This window comes from Manacus candei, unplaced genomic scaffold, assembly GCF_025592945.1.
Source record: "Manacus candei isolate 608988 ecotype Guabito, Panama unplaced genomic scaffold, ASM2559294v1 h1tg000077l, whole genome shotgun sequence".
NCBI classification, from domain to species: domain Eukaryota; kingdom Metazoa; phylum Chordata; class Aves; order Passeriformes; family Pipridae; genus Manacus; species Manacus candei.
In genome coordinates this window covers 5,986,794-6,001,228 of record NW_026138125.1, presented here as the reverse complement: position 1 = coordinate 6,001,228, position 14,435 = coordinate 5,986,794, and the positions used below count along the sequence as shown (strand labels likewise).

The 14,435-nt window shown below is 39.8% G+C and overlaps 2 long non-coding RNA genes across 2 annotated transcripts in view; one reads left to right on the top strand and one right to left on the bottom strand.

Moving 5' to 3' along the window:
• Nucleotides 1-14,435, bottom strand: part of LOC127481222 (uncharacterized) — a 459,181-nt gene that overhangs the window by 285,824 nt on the left and 158,922 nt on the right. The gene's annotated exons all lie outside the window — the stretch shown is intronic.
• On the top strand, nt 5,092-7,837 carry LOC127481217 (uncharacterized). Its single transcript, XR_007908151.1, has 3 exons — nt 5,092-5,197; nt 6,373-6,416; nt 7,761-7,837. It is a non-coding gene; the product is annotated as an uncharacterized LOC127481217 (long non-coding RNA).

Sequence of the window (14,435 nt, the reverse complement as noted above, 5' to 3'; positions counted from 1 at the left end):
GAATTTTCCATTCCTGGTAGATTTTATCTAGAAATAGATGCCTGTGGCAAGTGATTGGTATCTTCCTTGGCCAGTGGTCCCAGACCTTCTGAGGTGTAACCCTGAATTCAGGTGTGAGTGTGACATTTGTAATCATAGAGTGGCTTGGATTGGAAGGGTCCTTGAAGATGTTCCAAACCTCAACCATGGGCAGGGACACCTTCCACTAGCCCAGGTTGCTCCAAGCCCCTTCCAACCTGGCCTTGGACACTTCCAGGGATCCAGGGGCAGCCACAGCTTCTCTGGGCAACCTGGGCCAGGGCCTCACCACCCTCCCAGAGAAGAATTTCTTCCTAATCTTTAATCTAAATCTACTCTCTTCCAATTTAAGACCTTTCTTCCTTGTCCTATCACTGCATTCCCTCTCCCTTAAGCCAACCCCACATACCTAGAGCTGTCTCTGGAAAAACTTGATCCTGATTCCACTGTAGAACCTTCCTGCCCTTCCTGGTTGGAAGTTGGGCCCGTGCTCCAGGTGGAAAGACAGACCCTTCCCGTTGAAGAGGAAAAATCGTAACTATGGAATTGCATATAATTAAAATCTCATAAATATTTTTCCCCCTCATTCTTCTGAAAATATCAGATGTGTGTATAATCCTCTCAGGGGAACCAACATCTCTCTCAGTTTATCTGTTTTAATTAAACTGTTAGTTAATTCTTCATTCTTGGGTATAAAGAAGGGGAGAGAAAAAATTATTCAGCTGCTATAGTTTAATGGATTTTTAACAATTACAGAACGAAAAGCAACGAAAATAAATAATACAGTTGTTAAAACTAATAATGTAACAAAGGTAAAAAGACATCCCTGTAGGCTGGAAGAAGTATTAACACAAGCAAACAAATCCCAACAATCCTGAAATCAAAGACCAGCCAGCTTTCTTGTTTTCCCACTAGATGGTCTGGCCATTAATAACCCATTTGCAAGAACATCTGAGGAGTGTGGGGCAGTAAGGGAGGGAAAAAGATCCCAAGAGTTTGAAATTGTAGCAAATAGGTGGTGGAAGCTGGATTTAGGTGTGGACTAGATGTGAAATTTGGGGGTTTCGTAGTAAATTATAAATGATGGGTCATTATAGTTCTTGCAAATGGCCCTGGTGACAGATGAAGAGGTGGGGAAGGGAAAAAAGGGGCAGGAAGAAATAACTGGAGATTTCGGGGAGGAATTATTTCAGAAGACTGAAGGGATTAAGTCATTTCTATAGGTGAGAGAGATAAATATGGATCTGCCACCAGCCCAAAGTGTCAGAGATCTGCAGAGCTCCCTCCCACCTCCCAGTGGGGTGAGGAGGACAGTTCCAGGAGGAAAAGGAACAAGAAAAGGAAAATAGGAAACAAAAAAAGCTCATTGCATTTTTCTTATGCCCCCAACAGGTCCCCAAACAGGCTGCAAGGATCATTGCAGGGAATGAGAGAAAATCAGGCAAAATTTTCTGCAAGTGGCTCAAATCAGATAAAATAAAGCCCACGAGCAAGGGCGTAGAGAGATAATGGAGCAGAAACCTTTCTACTTCAACCCTGCCTTCCCCAGTCACTTTGAGCTCTCTCCATTTGAAAGTTAAATTTCTAATTTTATTCAAATAAAGCCTGGCTTTCTTGTGTTTAAAAGACTTTTGGTCTTCAGGGATCTCGCTGTAGGTGATGGTTTCAGCAGATCCACTTCAAAGCTTTGGCGGATTCAGTGTCCTATCATAGCATATCCTAATTAGTGAAGCTGTGGGCCAAATTCCTGTGGGATACAACCCAACAGATACAATAGTATAATACTGGAATTAGTCCACTAAACCAAAAGGGTAAACCTGCCTGGACAGAAGTCCGTGGCAAAATTCCAGTCGATTCCAGTAAATATTGGACTGGGACTTAATGAAGAGGTTGGAAAAAAAATCTCGTGATTATTTTAGGATTGCAAAGGAAAAGATCTGGAGCTCTTTTGTATCAGGAGGAGAAAAAAAATGTTTTCTTAAAAACTTAGAGTGTATGAGAACACCAATATGAAACCACTCGATAATAAGACATTCTTGTGTTTTCTCAACCTAAAAAAAAGCAGAAGATGTATAATGTGCATATATAAACATATAAAAAGGGAATTTCTCACTTGTACACAGAAGAGGAAGAAAAAAAAAGAGTAATATCTGAAAGAAAACAGGTGGGAAAAATGGTACACAGCAGCATAAACTCATTATTCACCATTTTATTGTATGGTATTATTGCTGATGTCAGATGCATTCAGCATTTGCCAGTCTATTACAAGAGAAAATGAAGTGCATCTGTCTTAAAACTTCTAAATCCAAAATAGTCAGCTCTGAAAGTGTGTGTTTTGATACCTTGGCTTCCACGCCACTCAGAAAGCAATTGCATATCAAAATGTTTGAGACATCCTTGCCGTGGCAAAGCCTCCGAGCTCTGTGCAGGCTAATAAGGAGATGGCTTTGTGGATACATTTTCGGAGGGGAGTGTATTTGGAAGGAGAAATTGGATGCCGAGCTTTTGTTGTGATAGCTCTAAGACTCTGTGTTTTGGCTTCGAGTTCTAAGGCTCCATCTGAAGGAGGAGAAAAGGAGAGAAACCAGCAGAAACGATTCAGGTGTCAAACAAAAAATCTCTTCCAAGAATAAGATTTATTTCACTCGGTAACCCCTGGCCAGAAGTTTGTGTTTTGGGGAAATGAAAATTTCTGTCTTGGTGGTATTAGTAAAGCAAAACCAGCTGAGCACATTCAAACAATGGACAGAGCATGTCTCTGCTAATTTTGAATTTTCTGGCTTTTGTCACTGGATGTCACAGCTATAATTATTACTTAAACACAGAGGTGAACTGCAAAGCAGGAATGAAACTTTAGCTGAGAAATGCTGTAGGAAAGAAAAGTTCCTGCAAAGTCAAGCAAAACCTCCAGCAGGGCTCCACGTTTTAATTTATCCTTGGTTAAAATTCTATATCTGCCATCTGCAATTACCCCGGTGCAATGAGATTATCCCACTGGAATATTTATTTACCAGCAAAAAATAAGTTTATAAGGTGGTTATTGGGGAATTTGGGCACTTCCAGAGGTTAAATGATGAGCAGAGGGTCTTAATGTCTTGGCAGGGAGCCTGGTCCTCACCTGAGAGTGTGGTCAGGTGTTGGGATGTGAGGCTTCCCTTTCCTCTCCCAGTTGACAGATCACTTTTTCCAGTCATTGTGGAGCAGTTTTGTGTTTCTCTAGTCTGGAAAACTTCACATTTTGACAAAATTGCTGTAGAGTGTGGGGTTTTTTTTTTAAATATTACAGAACAGCCCACCTACAGCAGCATAGAAAAAAATAATCTACATAAATAAAACCTTTATAAAATTGGTGATTTGAAGAAGTAGAATCTTATAGCTGTTTTCACATTGACTTTCTAACACAGCCAGGTGTGGTGTTGGGACTGCTGATGGTCTATGTCTCTTAAATTTTGGGAATGACAGTGAGGATTGTTTAGACTGTTACAGGTTTGTTAGAACTGATTCTTATATTGCAGGATTCTTGTATTTTAGCTGATGTAGTGAAGTATTTTGTTAATACACACACATGTATTTATATATGAAAAAAAGAGCTTAATTTGTACACTTTAACCATGTTTAGCAATCCAGTTGTTTCTAGTAGCCACTACTCATGTAATTTGGAGAGCACACAGATGATGTGCCAGATGTGTGGAGGGTTTTTTCATCCCTGATGGACTCGTCAGGATGCAGGAAGGGAGAAGCCTGTTCTAGTATTGAATTGTAACCCTAATCTGGGCTCACACCAACGTGGCAACTATGGAACTTGTCTAGAAAGGCCATAGAAATTGTTCCAACAGATTGTGACAGGTATTTCCTTATCAACCCACTCAAAACTAATGGGAGCAAGAGAGAAGTAGCAAAGGTTCTGAGATCTTGATCTGGAGTTTTTGTTACCTTCCCACTGCCAGAGGACAGGGTGGAATGGAATACTGGGAAGGAATTCTTCGCTGTGAGGGTGGTGAGGCCCTGGCACAGGTTGCCCAGAGAAGCTGTGGCTGCCTCTGGATCCCTGGAATTGTCCAGGCCAGATTGGACAGGGTTTGGAGCAACCTGAGATAGTGGAAGGTGTCTCTGCCCATGGCAGGGGGTGGAAGGAGATGGTCTTTAAGGTCCCTTCCACCCAACCCATTCTGTGATTTACTGCAATATCTCTCTTGGTGGGGAGGGGTTGTGAGCTGATGATTCTGCTGCGTGCTCTGCAAACATCTCTGTTGTGTTTTAATTCCTCATCCTGAAAAATTTTATACACAAGCTTAAAACTGAGGTTGAATTGTAATGTATGCTTTCTTTTGATCTGCTGCACTGGGAGAAAATAACTCTCTTATTTTCCCACTTTCTCCGTAACCAGGACTGTTTTTTGCTGCACATATTTTTAATTAAGGACTTTCATTAGAAGCAGTAAGGGAAGACCAATGGAAAATCTGAAGCAGGAAATCAAATTACTCTCAATCACTGATACCTACATAGTTAGTAAAAAAAAGGTAAAAGGACTTTTAAAACTAGATATATTCAATCTTTTTGTTATATTGTGAAAAGTTCCCTTTTTTGCACCAATTTCTGTGCTGGTGCTTAAGCAGATCACAACTGGGAGCAAAACCTTTCCTAAAAATTGAGAGTCCTGACCTGGGTTTGATTCTAAATCTGGGAAATGTAGAGTTACTTTTGCATGCAAACAGTGGACAAAGTGGTTTTTGGGATGGATTAGATGTGGGACCTGTTTCAGGAATCCTCAAATAATGATGAGGTACTTCCTTCACTGGATGATAGTGTGGCTTTGGGGTGATTTTGTAAAGCTGTTCTTCCCTTTCTGTCCATGAAAAACAGTTCATGTGTCCATCCTTAGACACCCCCTTTTGTTTTACCTGGAGTATCCATTTGAGTTAAGCTTTAAAATGCTATAAACCAGAATCCTGCATGATGAAAAAAAAATTGTATTGGTACCAGTAGGCAACGTGATATTAAGTCACTGACATTCATACATTCTGTGTCTGTTGTATTTCCTCTTTTTTTTTTTTTCCCTCTGGAACAAACTAAAAAGGCTTTGGCAAGGCAGGGTCTTACAACATCAAACTGTACTGAAGGCAGATTTCCACAAAGTGCTTGCACAGCACAGAAAGTTTAAGTGTTGGCACCGAGACAGGTTTGTGTGGTACAGAAGAATTCTTATATTTGAATGTTTCTCTCTTACAAGCCTTTATATGTCAAACTTTAAGTGGAATTGACTGTTTATCCCAGTTGATTTTGACTAGTGACGCCTTCCAGGTTGGAGGGCGCTCCCTTCACTCTGTTTCCCATCAGCACTCCTTGACTACCGGCATGTGGTGCCAATTTGTTCCTTCTGTACAGAGAAGAAAAGAAGTTTGGATTTAATTTTAAGCCTTGACACAAGGTTTAATTTGCTAAAAAGGGGAGCTGTGCCATTGTAAATCTTGGAGGAGACACCAAGGTTGCAAAAATTGTCAGCCCAATCTGTTTTGAGCACCACTTCAGTCGGGCTATTAAAGGAACAATATTCCTTTTCACAGCTTGTTCAACTGTGTCAAACCGCACAGGTTAGCCTGGAGTTGGCCATTTATTGTACTTTTTATTGCTTTCTGATCAAGTTTGTATGACAAGGGGGAAATTTCTGTGCTGAAAATGATTTATCAATACTGTAAATAGGCAGGGAAAAAAGGTTATTTTTCAGGTGACTAAACCTCAAAGCAGAGCAGCTTAAAAATTTACCAGTGAGACTCACAAAAAAGAATAAGATAGTTTTCCTATTAAAATCTTCCTAGACTTACAGAGCTAAATTCTTTGTGGATCTGCTACTATCTTTTGAGAAGAAAACTCTGGTAGAAGATGCTGTTGGCACTCAAGTACTGGATTATTACTGGTGTTGAGTCAGACCACACTGAGCTACAAAAATCTTTGGCCCCACGTGTAGATTCTGATCTTGTCTAAGATGATGTAAATGCTCCCTCTCCCTTCACTGCTTATATTGTAGAGGAGGAAAGGGTTTAACATGAAACTCGACAACTCTGCTGACAGTGTGGATTTGGTCATTGGCTTCAGCAGGGTCAGGGTTTTAGCCTCTGTCCTAATTCTTTGTAAATGTTTTCTGAGCCATGATGATATTACCAAAAACAAGGGCAGTATGACGTGATGGGACTCGGTAAATATTTATTTAAACTAGTCTGGTTTAAAAAAAATAATCGTTTTGGGGTTGATTAAAACTCAGATATTTAAAATTAGACCAGCAAAGCTCTAATACATTAATATATACTAAAACCTACACAGTATCTTGCTTCAACCTCTTTTATTTTGCTTTTTAAGAAATGGATGTCTGACCCAATAGTTCATTTATGCTCATCCGTCACGTAAGTCCTTTTTATTTCTTGGATTAAGTGCTACAGACCTAATAAATCATTGCTGCTCCTCTGGCACCATTCCAGCTCGTGTTGTCAATCTGGGCAATGTGTAATGTTTTAATTTCTGCAAAACAGCAAGTTTTTGTTAACTTTAACTCTGTGCTGTGACTGACTGAGCCTTCAGGATAGCTTCCAGTTTTCTATATATACCGGGTGACTAATACAGTGATTTTAATATCATCAAAAATCATTAATTATAACGTAAAAAACATGCTCTGGCCTAAAATGTAAGGGTTATGTTATCCTGCTCCTTCTACTCTTTATTTCTGTTGTGAAGAAAGCTTAAATCCCTTTTAGATGTAGAAAAACACCCCAAAAGGAGCCTAAATCCCCTTTTACTCTCTCTCATTTACCGTGTTTCTAAACTACGTTTCTTTTCGTGTTCTGAACACGTGTTTTGCTTTTTCCTCCTCTGCCACGGTTGACTGGGTGGTTAGATGTGTGTACCCTGAAATATTCTTCAGCATTTATCAAGCTGAGCTGTGGTGCAGTATTTTAAAGAAAGAGGAGAAATTAGAGGTGTGCCATAAGTTGGACTATTTATCAAAACCTTTGCTTTTTGGGCATATGTGGCTGGAATGAAACAGCACCTGGTTCTATATTTCCAAGGCCCTTTTTAAGCAACACAAGCACTTCTGCCAAAACAGAAGGGAATGTGGATCCTGTTTTCTCTTTGCATGAGGAACAAGGTGTAATCAGGGCTAGACAGGGAGGGTGGGAGCCAAGGGTGGGGCCCTGTGTGAGCTCAGGAGCACAGGAAAACAAGCCCCTCTCACTGTGCCATTCAAATATCAGCTCTTACATCCCCAAGCACAAGCATTTTGATTTTTTTTCCCAGCCTTAAGGCCATGCTCTGTGTTGTACATCATCCTCCTGTTCCAGATGAGGGGATTTATGGAGAGGAGGTGTTGGGTGCTTTGCAGGAAACCGTGTAGCCACTTTATCTGTGCACAGCTGCTCACTGAGCAACTCTGTATCCCAGATCTTTTTCTCCTGGTGTTTATAACAGGATAGTTACTCCTTCTGAAGGTGAGGGAGGAGTGCAGTTGGATGGGCTTTTACAGCCTCTCTGATAACTTGTCCCACTCCACCCCTTAGTGGAAAGATCCATTTAACCTTTGGCTGCTCTGAGTCAGAAATCCTGCTTTCCCAGTTTCAGGTATCACTGGGGTCTGACACAGGTCTGATGGAGTAAAGCACATTATGTTTTAATCACACATAACAAAGACCATTTACAAACAGCAGGCCACTTGTAAAATTAACCTGAATTTATGACATCCTACTGCATTTCAGTGAGGAAGATGGATACTGCAGAGGAGTTGATTAGGCTGTGATTCATCATTCCTCTTTCTAGAGCTGAGTTACACCAGATACTTTCTGCTAGTGAGCATTATGTGTTTGTTTTATTTGATGATGGCATGTTTTATTTGTTAATGGCATGTTCTATTAGATGGTGGCACCGTAGATTTCAGTGCAGGGAGTAGTTTGTGTGTCCATCTGATCTAGAAACCAGCTTCAGATCTGAGCAAACCATTCCCACTGAAAAAAGCCTGATGACCCAAGGCCAGCCCTCCCTCTGTGCCAGGAACAGGGATTTAACTCAGCTACCAAAATCTGGGAGTGCTCATCTCCCAGTGCCCTGCTGAGAGCGGGAGATGCTGTTGGAGAGGGATGTTTCTCCTAGAAGGAGACCTCCTCAAACTCCCTTCTCATCCCAGTTGTCCTAATATTTCCATTTAGGGCAAGACAACAACTCTGGGACTTCTGCAAGGTCTTGTGATGAAGCAAAATGTTGTTTACCTGCAACAAACAGAGAGAAACCCTCTCCCATGTGGCCACCAGGAATGTCTCTGGAACCATCTGTCGTTCCTGGATGCAAACGGCATCCAAAGGCACGCGGTGCTCGTGCACTTAATCAAGCATGTTCTGAAGGCAGGATAATTTGGAAAGATGACCATTTTTAGAAGATTAGTTGTCCTCTGACCGCAGTTACAATCATCTGGGAGAACAGATAGGTCAGATTGATTTAAGTTGCTTTTTTTGGTAAAAGCAGTATATTCTGGTGAAACTGGCCGGCGAGGAGATTTGTTTCCGTGCGGGTGCGTTTTTTCAACACTGAGGGGAAATAAATGGTTATTTCATAAGCTTGAACATCCATCTTCGGATTTACACAAATTTAAAATTATATTCCTAAGAGTTTGCGACGGGAGCCAAGAGTTATTTTCTGCTTATTAATCTTTCTCCCCGATCCAAAAACATCCCCAAACTTTGTTTAGCCGTGCAGTCTCTTCAGACTGTTGACTGTGCTGTAGTGGGGCTGAGAATGTTTCAGTTTATGTAACCAGGCTCTCTGTTTAAATTTCCATGACAGATCTTTTCATTTTGTTTACAGCCAAATAACAATGCAAACGTGTCCTGCTCCAGCCGTGGACGTGGTGTGCGGTCATCGAAAAGGGCGCTCACCACATTGATTTCTTGATCTTATCCTCTTTAAAACTTATTTAAAAGCATTTCATTGTTATTTGCCGGCTATTAGCGAGCAAAAATAAGCTTTCCTTATTTACATAAGGATGAGAGCTGGTCACTGTGTCTTCTTGGTTATTAGTTGTTTGGTTAATCACAAAGCTGTGTTATAGCAGCCTATTTGTAGTTTGCAGTTCAACCACACATGGCATGGTGGTGAAACGTTTTCCTGCAAACCCAAATGCTTAAATAAAGTCATATCTTTAATCTGTTTAGAGCCTTGCAATATTTAAAATGGTTTGCATGGGTTTGATTATAGAGTTTTACGTAGATGTGTCGGTGGTGTGGGGTTTGGTAACGCGAACGTCAGCGCGAGGCAGATTTGGGGCAAAATTAATGCTCAGGGACAACTTCCAAGGGAATTCATGGAGTCTCTTCTGGCTTTTCCATCTGGTCTTTATCATGCAGAGATGTCCAGTCAGCAGTGTTCAAGTTGTTCTCAAAATTCTTCCCCAACCTTTCTAGGCACAGAAGACTCTTGTTATATATCCTTGATGAGATTTCCGAACCTTCCTAAATCCTTTCTGCTCTTAAGGAAAATAGAACAACTTCTATTTGCTTTAGTAGAATTAATTTAAGTGCTTACTTAGTATTTTAACACAGATTTTTGAGGTAGGTTCATAGCACAGTCCGAGCTTAGGTTCTATTTCTGCCTAGTGCAAAAAACACTCTATATCCTAAAATTCTGTTCAGAAATTCATCGCCCTCTGTCTTAAAACTAGCTGAGCATTTTCCTTCTGCTGCTTTCCCTGTGGTGCATTCAGGAATGATGTTCCTGTTGTGTTTTTTTCCTAATATCCAACTAAAACTCAACAACAGCAAGTTCATACCCATTCGTACCTGTGCCAAGACTAAGATCTCTTCATTCACCTTTCTGATATCCTGAGCAGTCACATTCCTCATCCACTACTGCTTTTCCTGGGATTAATGTGCCACCTTGAACTTGTACATTGTATAACTATATTTAATTCCGTTTATATTCATCTGATCAAGGGCAGATGATACACTTATAGGAACTATTACTACCTTTCTGTGTATGGTTGATAACCAGTAATTTTTACCACCAATAAACTTCACCACACTCCTCTTTATGACAAAAATCATAAATGAAAGATAAAGGCTTATTTTAAAAATCTTATTTAAGGAGCTTCCCCAGTATCTCCCCTCCAGTTCAAGAGTAAAACCTATTGAAGTTGATGCTTCACGTTGTTTATTTTTCATTCTTATTTTGCTGCTTTCCACCTCATTTCTGTTTCTTCAGCTTCAGTTTCTCCTTGATGAGTGCTGTGTTTACAGTAGATTTTCATGGTTCTAGCAGGATTGACTATCACTATCTTGCAAAAACATTTATCATCTATCTCTTTCTTTTTCAGAAAGAAAGAGTGTATTATAGAGCATATATTTAAAATTCCCCAGACAAATATTTTTTCTTTTTCCTTTTTTTTCCCTCTCACTTATTTTTTTTCTGCATGAAATTCGGTGACTTAAATACTGTTTGTTCAGGATTTCTGGATATCTGACTACCTGGGGAACACAGCAGATCCAAATGGTCCCCTGTAGGTTTGGAAATTCTGGAAATGCCCTTTGCAGAGAACAAGTGCAGTGGGGCTTCTGTTCCCAGGAAATGTCCAACCAAACAGCATCTTCATGGTCAGGGCATGCACAGTAAATCAGTTTTTTCCAGGAATCATGAGTTTTATGGACTTTATATGACCCAGTGTGTGCACACAGACTCCTTTTTGAAAAATACTGATCAAATGGGTGACAACCATTGTTTACTCCACTTTTTGCATGCTCTGGAAAAAGAAAGAGGAACTGTTTCAGTTTTTGTGTTGTATTCCCAGTATATCAGTGGCCCCAAATAGGGAGAGAGGGTTTAAGCTGTGTCTGCTTGGTAAATTAAAACATGTTTATCTGCCTGATTTGCTTTTTATATAAAATTTTTGCCTGTTTTCCCTAGAACTTTGGGTATTAACCAACCTGGGATGCAGCTCCACAAGTATTTTGATAGCTCAGAGTGTCTGGCTGTGGATAATATCAAGTTCTGAGGTGGAGATGGATCCGTGAGATCCTTCTTAACTTCATGGAGTCATAGAATAGTTTGGGTTTTGTTGAAAGGGACCTTAAAGATCATCTCCTTCCATCCCAGGGACACCTTCCACTATCCCAGGTTTCTCCAAGCCCAATCCAACCTGACCTTGGATACTTTCAGGGGCAGCCACAGCTTCTCTGGGCAACCTGTGCCTGTGAAACATCTCTGGGTGTAATATTTTCTGTGAAAATACCAATCTCCACAAAGGTGAGCAATTAATTACTTCATGCTGAGGTGGAGATCAGAATTCAGATGGATGAAATGATAAATGTGAGTGGTGTGGAGATGGCACAAAGTGTAAAAATTCCATGAGGCGACTAAAAAAAACTTGAATGACTGTCGTCGAATTCTTTCAGCTACAGATGATTAAGTGCATCCCCATTATATAAAAACTTTTATAAAGGAGCCAAAAATGTTAAGTGAACTTGCAAGAAATGAGGAAGAATATAAAAAAACCCAGGAAACAAACCTTTCAGATTTCCAAGAAACGCTTTTTCTTTGGAAAGAAAACATGAAAACACCCCCCTGTTTTCTGAACAAATGCATGTGAAGTGTGAGTGACCAAGGGATTAATCCTTCCCCTGCATAAACCCGGGATGAAATACTCAAATTCTCAACTATATGAACTGCTCAGCACCTGAGGATGTTAAATAGTTATTGCAAGAGGAAAATGTGGAGCAGAACTATCAGGCAAAGAGAAATCCCATTCACATGCCTGAGAAAAGTTCAGGCAATGTCTCAAAAGGAAAGTTCTGGAAAAGCTCTGCTAAGAAAACAGAAGCTGTGAATTGTGCCATGTGGTATTAAAGAATTTAGAGGGCACACTGAGAAGTTCCATATCAATGCTTTTTCTTAAATATATTCAACAAAGGGCCTATTTCCCTTCAACACTTTCAAATTTCGGCTTTCTCTCCCTTCTGCTTTTTAGCAGAACCACTCAAAAAAAAAACTTGCACAGTTATAACTTTTAGTGTAAAATCCCTGGATTTCTTGCTTTTTTATTTTGCTGCTTCTCAATTGGTTTAGAGAGAATTTTCGAGTTATAGCCTAAAAAGGGAATATTAAAAGAAAGAGATTATAAAAGCAATTGTAGAAAAGTTTGGGAGCTCAGAACTTGTAACTCTTGTAGTAGCTACAGCAGGGCTGCACATGAGAATGTGTCATTTTGTTCTCCCACAACGCTCTAAAATGGAAAAAATAACTTATTGAAGCTTTGATTTCTTCTCAGGACTTTGCTGATCCATCAGTACAAAATATGTTTCCAATAATGATGGTTGAAGGAAGAAATTCAGACTCTCGGGCTCCTCGAATAAAGCATTTTAAAAACTCATTGTCTGCTCAATTTTGCTTGAATTTCGATTACTGTTTGGTGAATCCTGCATGTCTAGAAGTGTAAATCAGTTCAGGAAGTTTGGGATTCGTTGTTTTATCTGATTCCCTGGAAAAATCTTAATAACTGGCCACTGGCATTGAGTTTCCTGGGACAGGCTGAGTATGGAAATTCTCCAACTCTAGTTTGGGTTTTTTCCTGCTCCTAATCAGAGCTCAAACTTTAACTTAGATAAGTTGACAGTTTTTGTTGCTTTCTTGTGTGTTGTTTTTAAATTTTGGTTTTGTTTTTATATAATAGAAAATGATTACTGGGGGCTTGGCTTGTACAGGGGTCTAAATGGATCATTCTTATCTTGAAATATTGTAGGGGAGCAGAACATCACACAAAAAAAGCAGCTTCAACCTTCAGACTGATCAACAGTGTCTCATTTGTGAACTTTTGTTTGCAGAATTTATTTAGTGTGATTTTTTTTCTTGTAGTTACAATGAGATCTTTGAAACAACTGTTGAAATGATGGATTAATGAAATTTTTGGCAAAAATGGATGTTTCCCTAGTGCATATTTTTGTTCATTAAACTCACAAAACCCTGCAGCAGGAAAAGAGTTAAGTTTTGAAATGGCTCAGAAAAAAAATTGTGCTTTCCTGTGGACATAAAGTAAATTTTCTATACTTTGTGATTTTAATAATAAAAGTAATATACAGGATAAACTAACATTTAAGGAAAGCTATATTTTAACCTCTCTGGCTTTTCATCTGCTGTAATAGATGGGAATTTTCACTTCTCTATCCTCTCAATTGTGTGCTGTAAAACCTGTTAGTGTCACTGAAGATTATACTATGAGAAATTTAGTCTATATTTTACATATATAAAATTGTTAAAAATGGTGTCACATTCCTAAAATGATTCTGCAGGACAGTAACTCATAGGAAGCTGCTTTTAGACCTTTCAAGGTATAATTAAACAGGGAAGGAAATGGGTGGGAGAAAGCCTTGTTTGCTCAAACAAACTAAATGCCCTGGGGTAAAATTAAATATACAAAAGAAATAAAACCTAAATATATAGAAGAAATAGAAGGATGTGTGTTTTATCCAAGTGGTTGCCACTTGGTGCTGGAATATTGCTGTGGGAGCTCTCCTGGTTTAGATCTGTGCTGTGTTGCAAGGTTTTCTTTTCTGGATGAAAAGGTGGGTTTGGAATTTATCCCTGGTTATTCTGTGGGATGAGGAGAGACAACTGGCAAATGGATTGGTGCCTTGAGAAAGAAAATAGTTTGCTGTACAGGTGGATTTCTGTTAAAATGAAGTTTTATTGTGTGCTACAGTCCCTGGTGCCCTGCTGGCCATGGGAGGGATAATTAAATAATTAGTAATTTTGATCCCCACCAGGTGTAGAAATATAGTGTTTATTGGGTATAAATTGTTCTGTGATCACGTGAAAATGCAGAGAAGGAGGTTTTTGGGGAGTAGGAAGGAGGCATGATCCGTGATTTAATCCTGATCTCCAAGGGGTGACACCTTCCCTTTGGCTGGGAGGTCAGGAGCGTGGTCCCCTCTGTCACTGGTGGTTTTTGGGGTGGTCCATCTGCTCCTGTAGCAGATGGGCTTCACCCCAGGTTGTTTTCAGTCCCCTCTGACCCGGGGCATGGGAACCTCAATGCTCTTCCCAGCCCGGGTCTCATTAGTGAGGTACAATTAGATTATCGAAGAATGTACTTGACAAAAGACACCTATTAATTGTAATTTGTGCTCCAGCTAAAAATTGCTTCAGACTGAAGTTTCTTCAAGTCCCAAAGAATCTAACAAGGAAAACCAACACATTAGGTTGTTATATTAAAACATTTTAACCGGTTGCACGCATAAGAATATTCCCAATTTTATTGCTTCGAGAAAAAATGTAACACTTCTATTTTTCAACTCCCTTCTCTGCTGTGTGAGGGTTTTCCTTGCATTTTATTGGTTTAACACAGAAACTGCGTAAAACTGCCTTTTTCTTGCATGGGGGGCATTTATTAAAAGAAG